The sequence below is a fragment of the Nelumbo lutea genome, chromosome 1 (assembly GCF_056320005.1).
Source record: "Nelumbo lutea isolate HS-2025 chromosome 1, American lotus-T2T, whole genome shotgun sequence".
Taxonomy (NCBI): domain Eukaryota; kingdom Viridiplantae; phylum Streptophyta; class Magnoliopsida; order Proteales; family Nelumbonaceae; genus Nelumbo; species Nelumbo lutea.
This window is the reverse complement of record NC_142684.1, coordinates 34,060,134-34,085,174: the sequence shown is the minus strand read 5'-3', so window position 1 is coordinate 34,085,174 and position 25,041 is coordinate 34,060,134. Positions and strand designations below refer to the sequence as shown.

Below are 25,041 nucleotides of genomic sequence, written 5' to 3'. Positions count from 1 at the left end.
AAGAGAGGTCAGACTTGCAATTTGTTATTTTAGGGAAGAGATGTTTATTTTATTAGCATGGTTTGCTGGAGGGTTGAGCCTATAGCCAAACTGTTGAGAGTTGGCCGCCATGTTCGAGATATTCTCTTGCTTGGGTAGGAGTTTTGTTCACCAACACACCTCCACTTGCTGCATCAATCATACTCCTATCCATCGGCAATAACCCTTCGTAGAAATATTGGATAAGGAGTTGTTCTGGAATCTGATGTTGCGGACAACTGGCATAGAGTTGCTTAAATCTCTCCCAGTATTCATAGAGAGTTTCCCCACTGAATTGTCTTATACCACAAATTTCCTTTCTGATGTTAGTAGCTCAGGAGGCAGGGAAGAACTTTTCAAGAAATTGCCTTTTCATATCGCTCCATGTGGTGATAGAACCGGAGGGTAAGTAGTAAAGCCAATCCTTAACTTTATCAACTAATGAGAATGGAAAGGCATGTAGCTTGATCTGTTCCTCGATAACACCTTGAGGTTTCATGCTTAAGCATACTACATGGAATTCTTTTAAGTGTTTGTGGGGATCTTCACCTGAAAGTCCACGAAAAGTAGGAAGTAAGTGTATAAGACCAGATTTGAGTTTGAACGGTACTGCAAGATCTGCATATTCGATGCAGAGAGGTTGTTGGTGCAGATCCGGTCCGGCTAGCTCTCTAAGAGTTCTCTCTTTGTTGTTGGCCACGACTTCTTCAGGATGGTTAGATGGCTCAACGATCTCTACAGCCGACTTCACTCTGGGAGTTGGGAGTGATGCTGATTGGTTTTCGATTTCAGGATCATAGTGGAGTTCTCTCTTTGTTGTTGGCCATGACTTCTTTCTTCAAGCGGTGAACTGTATTTTCAATTTTGGGATCATAGTGGAGTTCACCTACATGAGAAGAATGAGGCATAAACCAAGCAAAAGGAAATAAATCCACTTAGGACGCCAATCCCTAGCAATGATGCCAAAATTTGGTGGGTGTCAAATCTAACGAAAAAATAGTCTTGCTCCGATTAAATAATTTATAGATAGTGATGAGCAAGGTCATCTCCACAGGGATTGGGTGGGTTTATTTCCAAGTAATCGAAGTAGGGGGTTGTGTAGATAAGGAAAATAAGATGAAATAAGGAAAATAACAGGAAATAACAGAAAGCAAGAGATCAAATCGATGGGAGGTAGCTTCAGTTGAAGGGACAAGTTCAGCTTTGATTTTTATCATTGATCATCGATGCAAAGATAGATTCATATGTTTACGAATAAATTGGTTATAGCCATTAACAAGCTCTAATAGCTAGCCTCTACTTGTATTATTCGACAATCAAAATAAGCTCTATGATTGCTTCTCTTTTTAATAGACAATCCTAAACAAGCTCTTAGGATTTAATCTATTAATAGCATTAAGAGAGGAGAGACTCAATTCTGGTCAGCGATCTCACAAGCTCAGACCATTTAAACCAGATCATACATTTTCCTAACATAGATTGAAAACATTTTTGCAATCAATTTCTGTTAGTTGCCACTATGATTGAACCTACCAATCATATACAAAACTGGAGGTTCAATCGGCCATAGATTATTTAAATTGAATGAGCAAGGAGCCCTTCTTGCTTAATCAATAAAAGTAATCCTCACAGTTAATCACAGAAAACATATGAATACCCATAAACAATGAACTGACATAAGAATCAATTAGATTTCATAATGTTTAAAGAATCAAAACTTCCCTAACGCTTCAACCATAAATAAAAACTTACAAACACTCCATGATGAAATCGTAGCTTCTAGATGAGAGGGGGGCGAACTCTGCTTCTTCCTCCTTGGTTGCTGATATCTCTCTGTGAAGGCTAAAGCTCTCTTGGAGGATTTTGGTGATGCCATAGGTGCTTGTCCACCCCCTTTTTATAGCTTTAGGAGGGAGCTGTCTCCTGCTCCTCTAAGGAGTTCTTTCTCTTTTGGGAGATCATTTCTCTAATAGATAATGCTTAGATTAGATCTAGTCTACCCTTATCTCTTAAATGGTAATCCTAATCTTCTTTTATCTTTCTAGAAATACAACAGGAAATTGAATATGATAGGTCTCTTTGATGTTTCTTATTCTTGCATTCGTATTGGGCTTCTTTAATGAATTGGGCCGCCGCAAGGCTTCTCTACGAATTGGGCTTTAGTGTGAAATGGGTTTTAGCTACGAAATGGGCTTCTCTACGAATTTGTTTAGAATTCGGCCCCATTTTTTACCTCGATGCATTCTGAATCTATCAAAACTCAAAACATGAAAGTTGTAGAGGTTTTCCTTATCTTTCTAATTCATCTTGAAACTTCTCAATCGGAATCTGGATGGGATAGTTATTCCCAAATTATCTTGCGGTGCTGAAACTATGTAAAGTTACCTGATTAGCCTTGTTTTTCCCCTGATGCCTTCTTTCGTGCCCTAAATCAAAATACAAGAATAGTGAGTCCAATTAGGTACTAATTAAGTATAAAAGTCTGAATATTGAGGGATAAAAATATGCTAATTTTTATTCTCATCAATATGGGTACCCTAGGGTTTGAGAATGGAGGGTTAGGATTGTTCTAAGGTGATCCTAAGGCTAAGAAGAGAATGAGAGGGCACCCAATATTATGTATTGCTGAGATTTGAGCTCCTAAGATTGGATGGTGGAGACTTAGGTGCCTAGGGTTGAAAGGTGGAAATTAAAAGGAGTGGGTGGCACCCTATAGTGAATGGCTGAGATAGAGAGTGAAATAAAGGGCTGAGATCTAGTGGCTAAAGGTTGAATGGTGGGTATTAGAAGTTAGGTGGTGCCCTAGGGTTAGAATGCTAAAGAGAGGGCACCCTAGAATGGAGGGTGGAGATTAAAAGGAATGGAAGGTGAGGATTTAGCTATTAGGGGTGGCTAGGGTTTGTTAGAGGTGAAAAGAATGAGTGGGGAGGTGCCCTAGGGTTTGTTAAGGAGAGGGGAGTATGCTAATATAGTAGGAGGGGCGTCATTTTGGGTTTAGAAAATAGGAGGCGCCCTCCTATGCTCAATTTTTCGTAGAAACACCCTCTCCCTCAACTGGAATTCACACCGCTTCCCAAAAACTGCATTTCAGCCCTAAAACTTTCCCAGTTTTCCCAGGCTTTGTACAGGAACCCTCAGAGGTCACAATATTGAATTTAATTGGAAAAATGGCACATTTTGACTATTCTAAGGCCTAGGTAACCTTAAAATGATGCCCATTAAGGCATCAAAATACAGAGTTATTAACCATACGTGATGAAACTAGACTTTACCTTCGTCAATGTCAATATATAATATGTGCTTGGTTCTATGGGTGTTTATAGATGGAGTGTTTCTCATATAAATGTTTTATTGAAAAAATGTCACTTTAAATGTTGGGTAATTGTCACTTTTGCTATTGTCATCATCTTTCAATTATGAGTTTATCTTCTTTTAATACCAAAAAATAAGTAATTACAAACCAACCTTAATATGAGAGATGATTGATTGACTAGAAGGGCCAATTTTAATCACAACACAACCTGAACTCATCCAATATTGGGTGCTAATTCCTCAACCCAAGCACCATTGTTTAAGGTAGCTTGGTCTGGGTTGGATTATGAGGTTAAAAAAAAAAAAAAAACTAAATAACGAACAAAGTTATATTGCAACGTGGAAGGCTTGGCCTTTCTCAAACGTGAAGAAATATGGTTTTGAACATAAAACAAGTAAAATGGTGAACTCAACATGTATGACACTCAGCCCAGGCAAGGCCAAGCCAATGATGTTTCTAAGGCCCTAGGGCTGAAATTTGGGGTCAGGGCTTAGCCCAAACACAATATGTTTTTGTATTTGTATATACTAAATAACGAACAAGTTATATTGCAACGTGGAAGGCTTGGCCTTTCTCAAACGTGAAGAAATAAGGTTTTGAACATAAAACAAGTAAAATAGTGAACTCAACAAGTATGACACTCAGCCCAGGCAAGGCCAAGCCAATGATGTTTCTAAGGCCCTAGGGCTGAAATTTGGGGTCAGGGCTTAGCCCAAACACAATATGTTTTTGTATTTGTATATATTGGTAAAAGGGCATGCATGTTTACAAGGGTAAAAATATAAGCTAACATCATATAATCAAATTTAACACTTATGACCTGCACCAAAATCAAGGCAAATATCGGCTTTATATAGTATAGATAACTATATAAATATGTATATATTATGTATAAAACTATGAACATATGTATGTTTCCATATATGCACTGGTAAATTTGAGTTTATAGACTGATTTTTTATTAGAACACAAGTAGAATATCTGAAGTACTATGACTATTTTCTATTTATAAAATAATGCTAAAGTAAGTTAACCTTAACCTACTAATCTCAAGTCTTGGAAACAAGATCAATTTAGAACAATAAGAAAACGGTCAAAAAATAGGATCAACCCAATCTCAACTCAACCCAAAGTCCTTGTTTGGGTTTTTTATTTTGGTAAGAAGTTACGGTTAAGGATTGAGGGTTCAACAACTTGGGTTGGGTTAACCCAACCAAACTTACACTCCCAAATGGCCCTTATACCTGTTCAATCCAGTCCAACCAAACTTACACCCCCAAATGGCCCTTATACCTGTTACGATTAAGGATTGAGGGTTCGATCTGACCTAACCCAACCAAACTTACACCCCCAAATGGCCCTTATACCTGTTCAATCCAGTCCATGCCCTCTTGATATATCCACTCTGAATCCTCAGGAGAGGATCCTCTATTGGTTCAATGATATCATGCCCATTTTTTCTTTTACTTTTCTTTTTTATTTTTGGCTTCATAATATCATGTCCACACTTAGTGGGTAAAGAATTTATCAGTAATACCAGAAAAAACATGACATTGTAAGAGCTTTGATCAATCAAAACCCTCTCTGAATTTTAATGGATACTTCCTCAAATGAATTGGTATGATATATATCATTCGGCCATTTGTGGATCCCCTCCTAAACTTAATGGTCAATCAGCCCCCCAGCCCCCTTCTAAAACAAACCCTTTATATAAGTCAGGATGAGTGCCCTACCCCATTTATAACCCACGAAACACAATCCAATATTCCAGATGTCAAACAACTTATGAAACTGGATTTATTTGTTTCTGTTTCAGATAAGATGAATGTATTTCCTAGTCACTTACTTGGTAGGCCCAATCCATTCTTGGGACCTATCCATTGTGGACATGGAAAGCTATTTGTTTTATAGGGGAGGAGGTCAAGAGGTTCTAATGCTTCTTTTTCGCTGCAGTTTGAGGGGTTTCACTTGGGTTTGGCCTTAGAAAGTGAAAAAAAAAAGGATTTGGTCTTCAGGAATACCAAAATTGAAATATAGAGGAAGAACATTCCCAAACACGGAGCAAATGCTTAAATACTATATATAATCCAAATGTTGGATTTTTTATTCCTGTCTTGAAGGTAATAGGTAAAGAAGACTAGAGTTAGGATTGGGAATACTCAATGCTACACTAAGGCAGCGTTTGGAATCAGTGTAAAATGTCATCGGTGTAAAAGTACATCAATGATGTTTTATACTGAACCATCATTAAGTGACCATTGTATTTTTGAAAAAATGTGATGCAATCGGTGTAAAGTTTTACATCAATTTTATCAATGTAGTATTTACATCAGTAATTGATGTAAAAATTTACATATGATGAGGTTTTATACTAACTCATGACATAAAACTCTATTCCATCCAAATGCACGTAAAACTAAACTAGAGTGGAGTTTTATGTCGATCATTATTACACTCTTTCCAAACACAGACAAAACTGAACCAATGTAAATGTTTATATCGTTCTTGTTTTACACCAAATCCAAACGCAGCCTAAGGAAATAATCGTGGGCAATGAATATATTTAAGAACAAATATAAGATGTGATCTCTCTCTCTCTCTCTAATGTTCTCATTTTCTCATTTTTCATTTCCCAACCAAACATTGGTTAGTTGGTTTCCTACTCATCATCTTTTTATGCATCTCTGGATGCATGGTAGGTCCAGACATAACTGGCCTAGAAAGTTTGTCTTTCAAGAGAGTGGTTGGTTTGGGGGCAAACCTAGCTTTAGTTTTGCTTCTTATACAAAGTGTTAAAGTAGGGCTGCTCACATACGGTCATTGGTTTTTGGTAAACCCTGAACTAAAACCGATCGGTTGATTGGTTGATTGATCATTTGGTTTTTTTATATTTATAATATATACATACATCTAATATAAATACTATAAATGTGTATGATATATTATATTATAAGTAATAAATAAAATATTCTATATGTATATGTTTATATATGATGTGGGCTAGCCATGCCCAGCCCATTATGGGCTGAGACAAGGCCCACTAACGCCTGACAATGCTAGCCACAGAAAGGGGAGCCCTGCTGCCTTCGTATGGAGCCAACCGTGGAGTAGTTAGGCATACTCGCAAAGACTTGTCACCGGACTTCGTATGGCTCTCATCTAGTGTGTTCATCTCCACCTACCTCCAGTTCACTCAAGTATAAATATGAGGTAACTCTCCCTTGACAAGGGATCCAGATCCCAAAATCCTGGTTTAGCTCCAGCATTTACTTCCATTGCCATGATTTAAACTCTTGCACCAACTTCACTTCATTAGCATTTACTCTTGGGGATCCAGTGCATCCAAGGACTACCACCGAGACCTCGTCTGCACCTTCCCTTGCGTTACACCTTGTACTAACTTGAGCATTGGGGCCTTCACCTTGAGTCTTCACCTGAGGCCTCTAACATCTCTTGTTTTGTAGTACCTCGGGTCTCCAAGAACCTCATCACCAAGCCGATGACCCACTGTCCTCGGTTTCTACCATACTCAGAAGAGAGCATCTTGCCTTAGCCTATAGTCCTTGGCCTCAACTGTTAGACAATTTTGTATGCCCTTAGCTTCAATCAAGATGATGTACTTTATGAGTTTATTGTAAATGAATAAAAGTGCATATTTGATTCATGTTCCCTTGGTATGTTTCTGTGTAATACCCTTAAACTAGACACTTAATGAGACTTGTGTTAGTTTAGAATGTTCACAGCCAGTGGGTCAGTCTGGGGAGACCTATCAGGACAATGCTGACATTGTGGTGCCACCAAGTCGGTTGGGGTGGCCTGTCTCAGCTACCAGGGTGAGACCCTAGGCACATACAGTGTAGGATTAATTGAATCTATGAACTGGACCAGATTTCCAGTATTGCCCTGGACCTTGGAGATTGATGGGCAAAACTAAAATGTTACAGCTGACCCCTAGACTCGATTATGATACTACACTAGGTGTCGGATTGGGCTGTCTTTGATATACCGATCAGTGAGATCCTTAGCGGGGGTCAAAACCTGGGTATGTTGGGACAGTCGGAGAATTCATCTGAGTGGGTGAGCACAGTGATAGGATCAGCCCCTTTGTTGGACAAAGGTAATGACCGGGGATGCACTCTCACTAATGGAAACCAAGACTGCCGGTAGCCGATTTCAATCGTTGAGATTTGTTTGGAAAAATATATTTTATATAAAAGTATATATATTGGTTTCTAAAAGGTTTGCAAAAGGTTTTAATTCCCGGGATCCATATAAGCAGAGAGTGCAACACTGTTCTTTGCAGCTGAGGGAGAGATCCTCTATTGTCAAGCAGTGTATGATCATTATGGGCTGAGAGGTTAAGTGTAAGACCATTGAGGATAATACCTGATGGGCTAATCTTGCATCTACCCACAGTCCCTAGGTGTTACAAGGTGGCTTGGCCTAGGGACCACTTAGGGTAAATGTTGGGTCCATAGAGCCCATGAGATGGGTTTCAGGGAGTGCACTGTCCATAACAGTGTATTCGGCCAGGCTTTGTAATAAAGGCTAGGCCGAACCCATGTGGCTGATGTGTAGATAAATGTTTGGGTCCCACGCCATACAAGGAAGCCCAACTGGGTAGCAGATTGGAAGGCTAAGTGAATGCATAACCTTAAATGGGCCTAAAGCCCATTTCGAACTGGGCTGGTTTGACTAGTCACTTAAAGGGGCGAATTTTGAGATAGATCAGCTGATAGAATTGGGCCCAGACCCTATCCACTTAAAAAGTCCAAGATCTAAATAAGATTTAGATCTGAAAGCCTCCTAATTAGATAAGGAAATGGTTGATCTAATCTGCAGATAAGATAGGGGTTATCCCTTATCACTTAAAGGGACTTCTAATCCAAATTTGATTTGGATCAGCAACTCCTAATGGGATTAGGAGTTGATCCCTTTAAGTCTATAAAAGGAGGAAGGGGTGACAGCCTTTAGACATGTAATACACAACTCCTGTCTTCAGAGATGAAATCACAAGAAGAGAGAATTCTGCTCCCTGTGAATACTCTCTTGCCGCCTCCTTCCTGTAGCCGCCGCCTCTAGCAGTTCGATCTCCTCTTCTCTACAGGAGTAATCAAGATTCGAACTTGAAACCAATCTTTTGGAGAAAAGATTGGTTGGAGCTGTATTCACAAGCCATCCAGTTGATTCTTGCAAAGGGTCTATTTCTTTTGGAAGAACACTGCTGATTCTGCTCCACCCTACACTGCGCCATCTTCAGTGGGAGCAGATTTTGGATCCTTCCTTGGGCGTGAATACTTCCATTGGGAGATACTGTTTCTCCGTATCAGGTATAATCCCTCCCTACTCCTTTTGGTTCAGATCTGGTTCAGTTTGTGGTTCAAGAATGATCCTTGAAAATATGATTTTCTAAATAGGGAATTCGATTCCCAGTTGAAGGGAGAGGAAAAAAAAAATTGAAATTTGCTCCTTATTCCACAATCTTTGGGCATCATTGTGATGGATAGCCTATCCCTTCATCAACTTACCCTCCTTTGAATTCTCAAAGCCTTTAGCCTGCCTTCGAAACTTAGGGGCGAATTTACCTCGTTGCCCTCAACTAATCCAGGCAACAACAATTGGCACTGTCTATGGGAATACGTTGCTGAGATGATTCCTTAAAACTCACAAGAAGAAAAATCTCTAAGTCCTCCTATGTTCGATAGTCATGGTGCGAAGAGCCAGGAATAACTAGAACCTTGTCACCTACAAGCAGTTTCAAGAAATCCTTAATCGTTTGGACCACCTCACTTAGCGTATAGAAGAAATCTGCCCCCAAGTAGGAGGTCCCTCTTGAAGTAACCACCCCATTGCAGTCTTAAAGGATCAGGGCCGACATGAGCACGTCAAGCCCCCAGCCCTCAGCCAGGGTGACAATCAGTTGGAGAGAAGAAGAGCCGCAATGGGGTGTTAAAGAGTTAGGCAAGAGCCGACACCCTAGTTCACCTGGGAGGAATATCCGACCTCCCAGCCAAAGAGAAGAAGTGCCCACGTGATCCAAAGACAGTCACCAGCCTTCAGAGCAGCATCACCACTGCCGAACAGAGATCCCTAGGGACGATGGCGGACACCTCAGCAACCCCGGAGTTCGCTCCTGGGACGAGAGCCAATGTCATGCCACTCCCCATCCTGTCTCAGATCTCCAAGATGTTTTGGATGATTGTCGTGCCCATAGGGGAGTGCACGAACCAGCTTTGGAGTACTTAGGAATCTGAGCTAATACCCACCAATTCTGTGAAAACAGAAGCAGGACCTATGCCCTCACCGATCCGAGGCTTGCCAAGTTGCAAGCCAAGCTCGGGGTCGTCAGAGACGAGCTCCACCATGTCAAGGAGAGCCGAGTTAACACCTCCGCTAGCAATGGCAATTCCACTGGCCGCATGGACACATTCACCCTAGAAACCATTTTGGGGCCTCTCCTGAAAGAATGGTAGGATCCATCTAATGCATGCCAAAAAGATTGCGGAATGGGTGGAAGAATTTCAAAAAATTTTCCTACCTTCTTCCAATTGGGAATCGTATTCCCTAAATTATAATACAATATTCAAGGATCCTACTTGAACCATAATCGAACAAGATTTGAACCAAAAGGAAAGGGAGGAATTATACCTGATCTAGAGAAGCAGTATCTCCTAAAGTCAGTGTTCACGCCAAAAGAGGACACCAAGATCCGCTCCTGCTGAAGATGACACTGTTGTATGTAGAACGGAACCAGCAGAGTGCGTCCTACACACTGGATCCTTCGTAAGAATCCTCTGGAAACTCTGAGCACCAAATCTTTTTCAGTCTTTACTGCAAAACTGATGTCAAGAACTGATTTCTTGATTTCTTTCTTCTTCAAAGATCAAATCTTGTTAGAAAGAGTAGGGCGGCTAGAGGAGATCCCCTGAGACGAAGATGGCTGAATTGCTTCTCTTCTCTCCTGAGTGTATATGAGATCCAATCTCAATTCGTAGGATGTTTTCTTGCCAAAACCCTTAGGTTCGAAATATGATTGATTATCTCTCTTAGGGTTTCTCCTCTTTTCTTCTTGATTAAGAAACCTCCTAATTAGGAGTTATCCCAATCCAAATTAGTATTTGGATAGGGGATGATCTTAATCCTATCTACAGATTAGGTTAGCTTACTCCTGATCTTATCAAGAGGTTACCAGATTCAAATCTAATTTGAATTTAGTCTCCCAGAGTGGATAAGGTTAAAGGCCCAATCCTTTCGCCCCATAAATGGGTGATCAAATCAGCCCAGCTCGAAATGGACTTTTGGCCATTAAGTATTCAGTGCTTAACTAGTCTCCAATCTGCTACCCAGTTGGGCTTCTTTGTATGACGTGGGACCCAAGCATTGATCTACACACCAGCCACATGGGTTCGGCCCAGCCTTTATCACAAGGCCTAACTGAATTCACTAAAAGAGCTCAGTGAACCCTAGAGCCCATCACATGGACCCTATGGGCCCAACACTTACATTAAGTGGTCCCTGGGCCAAGCCATCTTATAAAAACCCAGGGACTGTGGGCAGGTGCAAGATTAGCCCATCAGGTACTATCCTAAATGGTCTTACACTTAACCTCTCAGCCCTTGATGATCAAGCACTGCCCAACAAGAGAGGACCTCTCCCTTGGCTGCAAGGAACAGTGTCGCACTCTCCACTCACATGGATCTTGGGAATTAAAACCATTTGCAAACACTTTGAAACCGTACATATATATATCATATATAAATTTTGCAAAACAAAATTCTAACGATTGAAATCAACTGCCGGCAGTTTGGTTTCCATCAGAGAGAGTGCATGCTCGATCATTACCTTTGTTTGACAAAGGGGCTGATCCTGTCACTATGATCACCCACTCAGATGAATTCTAAGATTGCCCCAACCTGCCCAGGTTTTGATCCCCGCTAAGGATCTCACTAATTGGCATATCAAAGACAGCCCGATCCAACACCTAGTGAAGTATCATAATCGAGTATAGGGGTCAGGTGTAACTTTCCAGTTTTGCCCATCTGTCTCCAAGGTCCAGGGCAATACTGGAAATCTAGTCTGGTTCAAGGATTCGAGTAATCCCATACTGCATGTGCCTTGGGTCTTACCCTAGTGGCCGAGACAGACCATCCCAACACTTGGCGGCACACCAGTATCAACCTTGGCAGGATAAATCTCCCCAGACTTATCCAATGGTTGTGAACATTTAAAACTAACATGAGTCTCAATAAGTGTCCAGTTTTAGGGTCTTGCATAGAATTATACCAAACAACATGAGTCAAACATGCACTTTATTTATTTACACTAAATGTCAAAAGTACATCAAATCGGATTGAAGCTAAGGGCATACAAAACTGTCTAACATCACCCTCCACACTTCAAGGCTCCTACTTTATAGATGTACAATGGCTCCTTAAACCTTGATGACCACCTCGAAAGTTTCAGAGCACTCATGATACTCTACGAGTATTCCAACACCTTGATGTGCCAAACTTTCCAGGCCACCTTCAAGGGGGCACCACGCCGCTGGTTCTCCAGCCTCCCCCCGTGGTCAATCAGTTCGTGGGAGCAGTTTGCTAACATGTTCCTCACCCACTTCACCAGCAGCAAATGGTGCCAAAAGAGCATCATCTCGCTCATGTCCATCAAGCAGAAACTGAGAGAAAGCTTGTGGTCTTACATTGACCACTTCAAAAAAGAAGATCTCGAGGTTAGGGACCTCGACCCCATGGTCACAATGTATGCCGCCATCAATGGGCTCCGAGCTGGCTCTGCCCTCAAGTGCTCAGTTGCCAAGACCCCACTGAAGACAAAGTTGGAGTTCCTCGAAAAGGCCTAAAAGTACATTGCGGCTGAAGAGGCTTCAGTCGGGGATCATCAAGAGAAGGAGGTCAAAGGCAGCAGCAGGCCCTCGGGGAGGAAAATACTATCAAGGTGATAGCGGCAAAGATAACAGGAAGTCATCAGCCCCAACCATGGCTTATAGCCAATATACGCAACTCAACTCCTCCTAGACCCAAATCTTGATGCAGATAGGCGAGGAGAAGTTTCTGAAGTGGATAGAAAAGATGAAGAGGAACCCCAAGAGGGGGAACCCCAAAAATTACTACAAGTTAAACCATGACATCGGCCACAACAACAAGGACTGCTATGAGTTGAAGAATGAAATAGAGTCTCTAACCTATCATGGGCATTTGAAGCAGTTCATTGGGGGCGAAGCCGGTGCTTCGTCCTCCCAGCTGCAACAACACTAATAGGTCGCTGGAGTCATCAACATCATCGTTGGGGGCTTAGCCTCGGGTGGAGCTTCAGACTCAGCCCGTAAGGCCTATGCTAGGAAATTGAATGTCTAAGGGCCAGCCCCCAAGAGGCCAAAGCAGCATGAGGACCTCTCCTTTATGGACGAGGACCTCAATGGGATCACAGTCCCCCACAACAAACTTCCTAGTCAAGAGGATTCTCGTCGATAGTGGCTCCTCGGCAGACATCCTCTTCTATGAAGCTTTTGAAAAGATAAAGATAGTGCCTCCAGTCCGTCAATGTCTCACTAGTCAGCTTCTCCGGAAATGTTGTTAGGCTGGAAGGAAAGATTACCCAACCAATCACGGTAGGAACCGAGCCTCGGTAGGTGATGAGGATGACGAAGTTCCTTGTTGTGAGGATTGGATCCCCTTACAACACAATCATGGGAAGGCTGACCATTCATGTGCTAAGAGACACCATGTCTTCCTACCACCTCACCCTCAAATTCCCAACCGAGCATGGCAAAAGTGTTGTTTGGGACGATCAGCATATTGCCTATCAATGCTATGTGGCAGTGCTGAAGGGCAAGAACAAAGAAGCATTGCCACTTGAGGGCCTCGACCTCAGGGAGGAGCCAGTGAGCCAAGGCAAACCGGTTGAGGACCTCGTCTTAGTTCCCTTGGATGACGACGAGCCCGAGAAGACATTCTGCATCAGGTCCAACCTTCCCTTGGATAGCCTATCTGAACTGGTTGAGCGTGGACCTGAGCTTTAGGCCGGTTCGGTAGAAGAAGAACTTTGCACCAAAATGATGGAAGGTCATAGGAGAGGAAGTTGACAAGCTACTCGATGTTGGATTCATCTGAGAGACCTTAACCAAGTCTGTCCCAAGGACAATTTTCCATTGCCATGAATAGGCCACCTTGTCGATGCCACTGCAAGATATGAATTGCTCAACTTCATGGATGCCTTCTCTGGATACAATAAAATAAAGATGCACCCCGAAGATGAAGAGAAGACCTCATTCATCACCAAGCATGGTACATACTGCTACAATGTGATAACCTTTGGGCTTAAAAACACAGAAGCTACCTACCAGCATCTCATTAACAAAGTGTTCAAGGACTAGATGGGGAGGAATGTTGAAGCCTATGTAAACGATATTGTGGTGAAGAGCCTGAAAGCCAAAGCACACACCACAGACCTAGCCAAGACCTTCAACACTTTGTGGAAGTTTAATATGAAGTTAAATCCCAACATGTGTACCTTCGGCATCATCTCGAGTAAGTTCCTAGGCTTCATCATCACCCAACGAGGCATTGAGGCCAACCCTTTGGAGCTATAGGCCATACTGGACATGGCACCTCCTCGGCCAGTGAAAGAAACCCAGAAGCTTATTGGCCAAGTGGTGACACTCAACCACTTCATGTCAAAGTCAGTTGATCAATGTCTTCCCTTCTTTTGAGCCATCAATAAACTAAAAAACTTCTAGTGGATGGAGGAATGTCAGTGAGCTTTCGACAAACTCAAGGAGTATCACGCCTCACCTCCACTCCTGGCCCGCTCGGTCACAGGAGAAACTCTATATTTGTATCTATCATTTGAGGATGAAGTAGTTAGCTCAGTCCTGATCAAAGAAAATGGAGCACAAAAGCCAATATACTACGTTAGCAAGGTACTGTGCGATGCCGAAATCAGATACCCCGAAGTGGAGAAGCTGACCTTCGCTCTCGTGGTTTCAGCTAGGAAGCTTAGGCTTTATTTCCAAGCTCATACCATCATAGTGTTGACAAATCAGCTCCTTAGAGCAGCCCTCGCCAAGCCCGAGACCTCAGGGCTTTCTGAATTCGACATACAGTACCATCCGAGGCCCACCATTAAAGTACAAGCCCACACAGAGTTTGTGAACGAAGTGCACCTTCAACCGAGCTCCCCTGTAGGCCCTAGAAGAACTAGGAGAAGGGCACCCGGTTGGAGATGCTCCCCCTGTTTGAAAGCTTTTTGTGGATGGGTCATCCAATGCCAAAGGAAGTGGCACTGGCCTTATCCTCCTCACCCTAGACAACTAATAACTCTGTATTTTGATGCCATAACGGGCATCATTTTAGGGTTACCTAGGCCTTAGAATAGTCAAAATATGCCCTTTTCCTAGTTAAATTCAAGATTGTGACCTCTGAGGGTCCCTATGCAAATCCTAGGAAAAACTAGGAAGTTTCAGGGCTGAAAAGCAGTTTTTGGGAAGCTAGTGTGAATTTCAACTAAGAGAGGGGGTGTTTGTAAAAAATTGAGCACAGGAGGACGCCTCCTATCCGCCAAACCTAGATAGGCACCCCTTCTACTATATTACCATACTCCCCTTTCCTTAGCAAACCCTAGGGCACCTCCCCACTCATTCCTTTCACCTCTAACAAACTCTAGTTGCCCTAGGCTATCAATTCTCCACCCTCCACTCTCTCCTAACCACTAATCTCAACCATCCAAGCCTTAGCAGTCCCTCATCCTCTTAGATCTCTCCCTATATAGCATCTTAGACTTATACCTCACTCCTTAAACCTCAACCAATCACCTTAGGGTGCCACATCACACCAACCAATCACATTTCTCCAGATCTAGGCGCCCAATTCTGCACCCTCCATTCTGGGTGCCCAAATCTCATCCCTACATAATATTGGGCACCCTCTCCTTCTCCTTTCAGCCTTAGGATCTCCTTAGAACAATCCTAACCCTCCATTCTCAAATCCTAGGGAACCAATTTTTATGGAAAAACCTAGTTGCCGTCCCTCTCTTTCTCTCTGGTCCCAATTTTGTCCACCTTTCTCTATAAAACGGACACCAAGGGTCCTAGAGAAGGGGTTGGTCAAGTCACCCAATTCACAAGACTATGTTTTCTTGAGGAGCTCAAGGGTTGTAGAAGGGAAGGACACCCAGATCTTGTTAGGAGGGGTTCCTGCAAGTAGTCCATCCAATCTACAACTACTGCCACTGGATTTGATCAACCATCCATTTTGTTTTTTTTTTTTTCTTTTAGGTTGGATTCTGCCCCAGGTAAGACAAAAGGCTGTTGTTGAGAAGTTCAAGGGTAGAGGAACAGGAGAACGACTAGGAAAGAGGTGCGGTTCTTGCTTGCAGTTGGCCTAGCCACTACTACCACCTCTGGATCCGAATCCAACCAGTTTCTCATAGTTTTAGATTTACTTTTTATGCGTGTTTTTATTTTCCGCTCTTTAATTTTCAGTTTTTATTTTATTTCTGAAATTTATTTTTATCAAACTTACTTTTTGTCTTCCTTTCTACAGATCTGAAATTTGGCCAGGTAAGACGGAAGGCCCAACTTGAAGAGTTCGAGGGTCAAAAGATAGATCTGGAGACTGCTACCTCTGACCGAGTTGCAGATTTTTTTTTAGTTTTTTTATTTCTGTTATTTATTTTTTTTTTTTTGCAATTTTTGCTTTCATCATTGTAAGAATTTTATTTTAATGGATTCTAGTTTAGTTAAATAAATTTTGTGTTTCTGCAATCTCAGATCTTGTTATTTTGTCTACATTGAAGTACGTAACAATTTTCCCTCACTTCCCTATGGATATGACCCCTTTCTCACCACTATTGCCCTAGACCTTGGAGACAGATGGGCAAAACTGAAAAGTTACACCTGACCCCTAGACTCGATTATGACACTTCACTAGGTGTCGGATCGGGCTGTCTTTGATATGCCAATCAATGAGATCCTTAGCGGGGATCAAAACTTGGGTATGTTGGGACAGTCTGAGAATTCATCTGAGTGGGTGATCATAGTGATAGGATCAGCCCCTTTGTCAGACAAAGGTAATGATCGGGAAGGCACTCGCTCTGATGGAAACCAAATTGCCGGTAGTTGATTTAATCATTGGAATTTTGTTTTGCAAAATTAATATACATATATATATTTGTACGATTTCAAAATGGTTGCAAATGGTTTTAATTCCTGGGATCCATGTGAGTGGAGAGTTCGGCACTATTCCTTGCAACGGAGGGAGAGGTCCTCTCTTGTCGGGCAGTGCTTGATCATTAAAGGTTGAGAGGTTAAGTGTAAGACCATTTAGGATAATACCTGATGGGCTAATTTTGCATCTACCCACAGTCACTGGGTGTTACAAGGTGGCTTGGCCCCGGGACCACTTAGGGTAAGTGTTGGGCCCATAAAGCCCATTTGATGGGTTTTAAGGGGTGGACTGTCCATAATAGTGTATTCGGGATTAAAGTTAGAAAAAGGATTGGGCCTTTAACCTTATCCACTCTAGGAGACCAAATTCAAATCAGATTTGAATCTAGTAACCTCCTGATAAGATCAGGAGTAAGCTAACTTAATCTACAGAAATGATTAAATCATCCCCTATCCAAATACTGATTTGGATTGGGATAACTCCTAATTAGGAGGTTTCTTAATCAAGAAGAAAAGAGGAGAAACCCTAAGAGAAATGATAATCAGATTTCAAACCTAGGGTTGTGAGCAAGAAATCTTCTTGCGAACTAAAATTGGATCTCATACACACTCTAGAGAGAAGAGAAGCAATTCAGCCATCTTTGTCCCAGGAGTTCTCCTCCAGCCACTGCCATTGTTTCTAGCAAGATTCAATCTTTGAAGAAGAAAGAAATCAAGAAATCAATTCTTGACATCAGTCTTGTAGAAAAGACTGAAAAAGATTTGGTGCTCAGAGTTTCCAGTGGATTCTTGAGAAGGATCCAGTGTGTAGGACGCACTCTGCTGGTTCCGTTCCACATACAGCTTTGTCATCTTCAGTAGGAGCGGATCTTGGTGTCCTCTTTGGGCGTGAATATGAACTTTGGGAGATACTGCTTCTCTGGATCAGGTATAATTCCTCCATTCCCTTTTGGTTCAGATCTGGTTTGATTATGATTCAAGTAGGATCCTTGAATATTGTATTCTAAATTTAGGGAATACGATTCCCAGTTGGGAGAAGGTAGGAAAATTTTTGAAATTTGCCCACCCATTCCACAATCTTTATGGCATCCATTAGATGGATCCTACCATTCTTTTAGTGATATCAGAGCCACAGGTTCGAATCTAGAACCAAAAGAAAATCGGATCTGAACTTGCGCAGATAGACAGAAGATGTTCTGCCAAGATTTGCGCAGATAGTTTTTTTTCAAGAAACTGTTACTTGTTAAGGGCGATTGATCTGAAATTCATTTTAGTTAAATCTAAAATTTATTTAGAAATTTTCTTTATTTATTTTGATTTAATGGACTGTTCGAACTTGGAGATCGCAGTGCAGATTTGGGGCAGATGGTCTGCACACCCTTTTCCTTTTTATTTATTTATTTTATTCAATTCGGTCTGTAAATATTTTTTTTTATTTTCTAGACCGAATGTATAGGATTTGATCAAGAATGTAATTAATTAATAGAAATAGGATTTATGTTTCTTTTATTTTCTTGATTAAAGAAGAAGGAAGAAGAAGGTGCACTGGAAATTTGTAGATGGAGAAATCGCTTTTTGCGATTTGCGGTTTGTGAAACTGCAACCCTAGTGATTAACCTCTGTTTTACAGGTGGTGTAAATAGTCCATATTTGATTTGTGATTGTATAAAATCAAAATTATTAATTTCAGATCTTTCATGAATTAACTCTTGAATTGAAAATCAATTTCGGACAATTTTGGACTAGATTGGACCAAATCTGTTTGGACCGAATCTAGGGTTCGAAGGGGACTGTTTTCAGTCCAATTTTGTCACACTTTCTATTCCAAATCTGATGTTCATTTACGAGGATTAATTCGGCCCACCTATAAAGCCCAGTTTTAAATGGTTAAAACTACAAAAGCCCACTCTTGTGAGAAAAGCTGTATGGGCCAAACTACTGACTGTGATTCAGCTCATACACCTAGTCGACATTAATTGTTAATGTTATGGATTTTTAAATGGGCTGTTCAATGGGCTTTACAGCAGTTAATTGATTGGATCAATTCTTCCTTTACATGTGATGTTTGGATGTTTGATGTGCTGCGACCATGGACCATAAGCACTTGGCCCATGATCACTCATTAGTGACTCTTACGCACACCATGGCTGAATGCACATCATTGCCATGGTGTCCCATAAGGTCATTGGATGACCCCTCCAAACTTGGTGGGCCCTCACAACCCTGAAAAGGGATGCGTACAGAACCCCTAGCCGATTAAGGCCCACCAGAAATCTGACTTTATGAAAGTCAGTGGAAGCCACTTTGGTTTGACCTAAAATTAGAACTAGGGTGTAATTTTGTTCCCTCCAACAAATATGAGCGCATGTGATAGGGAGATCCATATGATGGATTCTCTAAAGGCCTTCCATCATTAGCATAATGATGGGTCCTTCAGTAATGAGGAAATGCACCATAAAATTGGGCTATCCATCTGTTGTTGGATCTATTAGAGGTGTTTCATAAGATGATATGGGCATCATAGACCGATGTGGGGGGGCTTCACCAGAAAATGGGAACTCTCTCACGGTACCTTGGCATAACCTGAATATGATGGGTGAGCACTCACTGGTTAGAAAGGTTTACCTGAAAACGGCTTTGAACCTTGTCTGACAGAGGCCAATGGGAAACTCATTTGATGAGTGGACGTGATCCATTATAGAAAGGCGGTGGGGTTATGCAGTTGAAACAATTGGCTTCACGCACCCCATGTGATTTCCCACATTTCCAGAGACATTTCGCCATCTCCGTCACTGAGAAAGGAGGAAAATCTCAGAGATGAACAAATGGGAATGGAACATAGATTAAAAACCATATCTATGTGTTAGACAGTCTTGTATGCCCTTAGCTTCAATCAAATTTGATGTACTTTTGTTATTTAGTGGAAATAAATTAAATTGCATGTTTGATTCATGTTGTTTGGTATAATTCTATGTAAGACCTTAAAATTGGACAGTTATAGAAACTTGTGTTAGTTTTAAATGTTCACAGCCATTGGATAAGTCTGGGGAGATTTATACTGCCAAGGTTGATACTGATGTGCCACCAAGTGTTGGGATGGCTTGTTTCGGCCATCAGGGTAAGACCCAAGGCACATGCAGTATGGGATTGTTTGAACCCTTGAACTGGACCAGATTTCCAGTATTGCCCTAGACCTTGGAGACAGATGGGCAAAATTGGAAATTTACACCTGACCCCTAGACTCGATTATGACACATCACTAGGTGTCAGATCGAGCTGCCTTTGATGTGTCAATCAGTGAGATCCTTAGTGGGGCTCAAAACCTGGACATGTTGGGGCAGTCTGAGAATTCATCAGAGTGAGTGGTCATAGTGACAGGATCAGCCCCTTTGTTGGACAATGGTAATGATCGGGAATGCACTCTCTCTGATGGAAACCAAACTGCCGGCAGTTGATTTCAATCATTAGAATTTTGTTTTGCAAAATTAATATATATATATATGAATATGTACGGTTTCAAAAGATTTGCAAAAGGTTTTAATTCCCGGGATCCATGTAAGTGGAGAGTGCAGCACTGTTCCTTGCAGCCGAGAGAGAGATCTTCTCTTGTCGGGCAGTGCTTGATCATTAAGTGTTGAGAGGTTAAGTGTAAGACCATTTAGGATAATACCTGATGGGCTAATCTTGCACCTGCCCATAGTCCCTTGGTTTTTATAAGATGGCTTGGCCCAGGGACCACTTAATGTAAGTGTCGGGCCCATAGGGTCCATGTGATGGGCTCAAGGGGGTCATTGAGTCTTTCACTGAATTCGGCTGGGCCTTGTAATAAAGGTTGGGCCGAACCCATGTGGCTAGTGTGTAGATCAATGCTTGGGTCCCACGCCATACAAAGAAGTCCAACTGGGTAGTAGATTGGAAACTAGTTAAACACTGAACACTTAATGGGCCAAAAGCCCATTTCGAACTGGGCTGATATGATCACCTGTTCATGGGGCGAATCTGAGATTAATGTTAGTAAAAGGATTGGGTCTTTAACCTTATCCACTCTAATAGACCAAATTCAAATTAGATTTGAATCTGGTAACCTCCTGATAAGATCAGGAGTTAACTAACTTAATTTGCAGATAGGATTAAGATTACCCCCTATCCAAATACTGATTTGGATTGGGATAACTCCCAAAAATATTGGGTGGTTTCTTAATCAAGAAGAAAGAGGAGAAAACCCTAGCAGAAATATCAGATTTTGAACTAGGGTTTTGTGTATGCAAGAGACACATCCTGCGAATTGAGATCAGATCTCTCACAGACTCTAGAGAGAAGAGACAGTTCTGCCCTCTTCGTCCCTAGATTTCTCCTCCTCCAGTAGCCACCATTCCCTGTTGGAAGATTGGATCTTTGCAGCAACAGGAAGTCAAGAAATTAGTTCTTGACAACAGTCTTGCAAGAAAGACTAAAGGATTTGGTGTTCAAGCTTTCTAGAGGGTTCTTGTGAAGAATCCAGTGTGTAGGACGCACCCTACTGGTTCTATTCCATCCACAGCTATGTCATCTTCAGCAGGAGCGGATCTTGGTTTCCTCTTTGGGCGTGAATACTAACTTTGGGAGATATTGTTTCTCCGGATCAGGTATGATCTTTCCTATTTCCTTTTGTTCAGATCTGGTTTGATTATGGTTCAAGTGGAATCCTTGAATAATGTATTCTTAATTTAGGGAATATGATTCCCAGTTGGAAGAAGGTAGGAAATTTTTTTTGAAATTCGCCCACCCATTCCGCACCCTTCATGGCGTCCATTAGATGGATCCTACCATTCTTTCACTATGTAGGTAACATGAATCAAACTAAGGTTTTGGACTAACATCTTTGCTGTTTTATTAGAAAATGGTAGAAGGTTAATTCGCAAAGCTTCTATATGATAACAAGCTTAAGGGCCCAAACTATGCCGACTGGTACAGAAATCTTATGCTGGTCCTAACTTCTGAAAAGTTAGATAAGGTAGTGAAAAATCATGCCCCAGAGCATCCTGGTGATAGGGTTTCTGAGGCCCGTAGGAGGGACTACCAAGATTGGGAGGATAAGAACTCCTTAGTCCACTGCTTTGTCATTGCCTCACTGGACAACTCAATACAGAGGCAGTTCGATTAGATCAAACTAGCCAAGGACATATTGGACAGTCTAAAGACAATGTATGAAGAGCAGAACCGTTCTACTTGATAGAAGGTCCTAAAACTGTTCATGACCGCGTAGATGTCCAAAGGGCAGAAAGTTCATGACCATTGTCTTTGGTTGATGGGCTACATTAACGAACTCGAAGCCCTTGGATCCGGGCTAGATCTTGGTATGCAAGTGGATGCCATCCTGAATTCTTTGCCCTCTTCCTTCAATTCACAATGAACTACAACATGAATAAGTTGAATGTCAGTGTCCAAAAACTCAGCAATATGTTGCAGAGGGCCAAGGATCTACTCAAGAAGGATGAGCCTGTGGTTATGCTTGTTGAAGCTAACAAATCGGGCAAGAAAAAGAGAAAGGCAAAGAAGCCCCAGAAGAAAGCTGCCAAGCCTAAGAAGCAGAAGAAGAACAAGGCATCTGATGTCTGTCACTTCTGCAAGTAGACCGGCCACTGGAAGAGGAACTATCCTGCCTACCTGGAATCTAAGAAAGGTAACGTCAAAACTTGTGTCATAGAAACTAATATGTTAGTTACTTCTGTGTCCTGGTGTGTTGACTCCAAGGCTTCAACTCACTGTAGGGGTTCAAAGTTAGCAGAAAATTGAGTAAAGGCGAAGTGACACTATTCTTGGGAATGACTGCAAGTGTTGCATCTACGGCAATAGGAACCGTAGAATTAGTCTTTAGAGAAGGAGTGCTTGTACTTAAAGATTGTCTTTATCTACAAAACTTAAGAAGAAATTTAATTTCTGTTTCTAAATTGTGTGCTAATGGATATACTATTTATTTTAGTAATATGATTATTGTTAAACGGAATAACAAATTCATCACATGCAGGAAACTAGAGAATGGTCTCTATGTTCTACATCCTTCTCTGAAAACTAACTTAACCGAAACTACGTTGGTCAAAAATCCAAAGAAAAGGACTATTGATACAGTAAATCCCACATGTCTTTGGCATTACCGACTTGGTCATATCGGTGTTGACTGATTCACAAGGCTGGTAAAGGATGGTTCTTTGGATTTTCTAACCATAAAAAATCTTTCCACTTGTGAGCCTTGCCTCCAAGGTAAGATGACTAAGCGGCCATTTGATGGTAAGCCTGAAAAATGTACAAGCACACTGGAAGAAGATCCATTCGGGCATCCAGGCCATCAGTCCGATATGGTTATGACCAAGATCGTTACCTGGTGGAAGCCTTGACTAGTGAGGAGGATCCCGTGACTTACACGGAAGCTATGTTAGACATAGATTCCCAGAAGTAGGTGGAGGCCATGAGAGCTGAAATGGACTCGATGGAGACCAATGGAGTCTGGACTCTAGTAGATCCGCCCTCCGGGGTAAAAGCAATTGGTTGCAAATGGATCTACAAGAGGAAGAAGGGCCCCGATGGCAGGATTGAGACCTACAAAGCTCGATTGGTGGCGAAAGGGTATACTCAGAAAGAGGGCATCGATTATGATGAAACCTTTTTGCCCATGGCCATGCTCAAATCCATTAGGATCCTACGAGCTATAGCAACATACCATGACTACGAGATTTGGTAGATGGATGTCAAAACTGCGTTCATGGATGGAGATCTTAGTGAAGATATCTACATGCAGCAGCTGCAAGGCTTCATTGTTGCTGGTCAGGAACACACAGTATGTAAACTTAATAGATCCATATATGGACTTAAGCAGGCTTCTAGAAGTTGGAACATCCATTTTGATTCTGCAGTCAAAACATTTGAATTTGAGCAGAATCCGAATGAACCCTGTGTTTACAAGAAGTCCAGTGGGGATAAAATCACCTTTTTGGTGTTGTACGTGGACGATATCCTACTCATTGGGAATGATGTAGAAATTTGACTTCAGTCAAGGTATGGCTATCACAGCAGTTCTCCATGAAAGATCTTGGAGAAGCTTCATACATACTAGATCTTCGACTCTATAGAGATAGATCAAAGCGGATAATTGGATTATCCCAAGCTACTTAGATTGACAAAATTGTCAAAAGATGCAGCATGGAGAACTCCAAGAAAGGAAACGTTCCATTCAGGTATGGAGTCACTCTCTCCAAGAAGATGTCTCCAAAGACTTCTGAGGAGATTGAGGGCATGAGAGATGTTCCCTATGCCTCAGCCGTAGGGAGCATCATGCATGCCATGCTATGCACTCACTCGGACATTGCTTAGGTGGTGCGTGTGGTAAGCAGATTCTAAGCCAACCCAGGGCAGGGCATGGGACTTCTGTGAAGAACATACTCAAATACCTTCGAAGGACAAAAGAGTTTTGTCTGGTATTCGATGGTAGTTCACTACAAGTTCTAGGGTATACTGATGTCGATTTCTAGTCGGATCCAGATGATAGAAAGTCTACATTTGGGTATGTTTTCACGATAGGATTGTGTGTTGTTTGCTGGAAAAGTAGCAAGCAGGGGTCCACTGCAGATTCCATAACCGAGGTCGAGTACATTGCCGCAAGTGAAGTTGTCAAGGAAGCCGTGTGGATGAAGAAATTCATACACAAATTGGGAGTGATTCCATCCAGCACATCACCCATCCCGTTGTTGTGTGACAACAATGGAGCGATCACCCAGGCTAAAGAGCCTCGGGCCCACTCGAATCAAAGCACATCGAGAGGAAGAACCACATACTACGGGAGATCATTGGTAGAGGGGACGTCCTAATTCAGAAGGTAGCATCAGCGGATAATGTGGCAGACCCATTGACTAAGCCACTGACACAGAAGGTGTTTGAGAAACACGTGGAAAGTATGGGACTCCACCTTGTACAAGATTGGACCTAAGTGCAAGTGGGAGCTGTTAGACAATTTTGTATGCCCTTAGCTTCAATCCGATTTGATGTACTTTTGATATTTAGTGTAAATAAATAAAGTGCATGTTTGATTCATGTTGTTTGGTATAATTATGTGTAAGACCCTAAAACTAGACTCTTATTGAGACTCGTGTTAGTTTTAAATGTTCACAGCCATTGGATAAGTCTGGGGAGATTTATCCTACCAAGGCCGATACTGGAGTGCCACCAAGTGTTGGGATGACCTGTCTTGGCCACCAGGGTAAGACCCACGGCACATGTAGTATGGGATTACTCGAATCCTTGAACCAGACCAGATTTCCAGTATTACCCTGAACCTCGGAGACAGATGGACAAAACTAGAAAGTTACACCTGACCGCTAGACTCAATTATGACACTTCACTACGTGTCGGATCGGGCCGTCTTTGATATGACAATCAGTGAGATCCTTAGTGGGGATCAAAACCTGGGTATGTTGGGATAGTCTGAGAATTCATCTGAGTGGGTGATAATAGTGACAGGATCAGCCCCTTTGTTGGACAAAGGTAATGATTGGGAATG

At 41.9% G+C, this 25,041-nt stretch overlaps 1 non-coding gene across 1 annotated transcript; it reads left to right on the top strand.

The window, feature by feature from the left end:
• Positions 1-239: 239 nt before the first annotated feature.
• LOC148874228 (small nucleolar RNA R71) lies at positions 240-346 on the top strand. The gene has a single exon (XR_016106376.1). It is a non-coding gene; the product is annotated as a small nucleolar RNA R71 (small nucleolar RNA).
• The last annotated feature ends 24,695 nt before the right edge of the window (positions 347-25,041 follow it).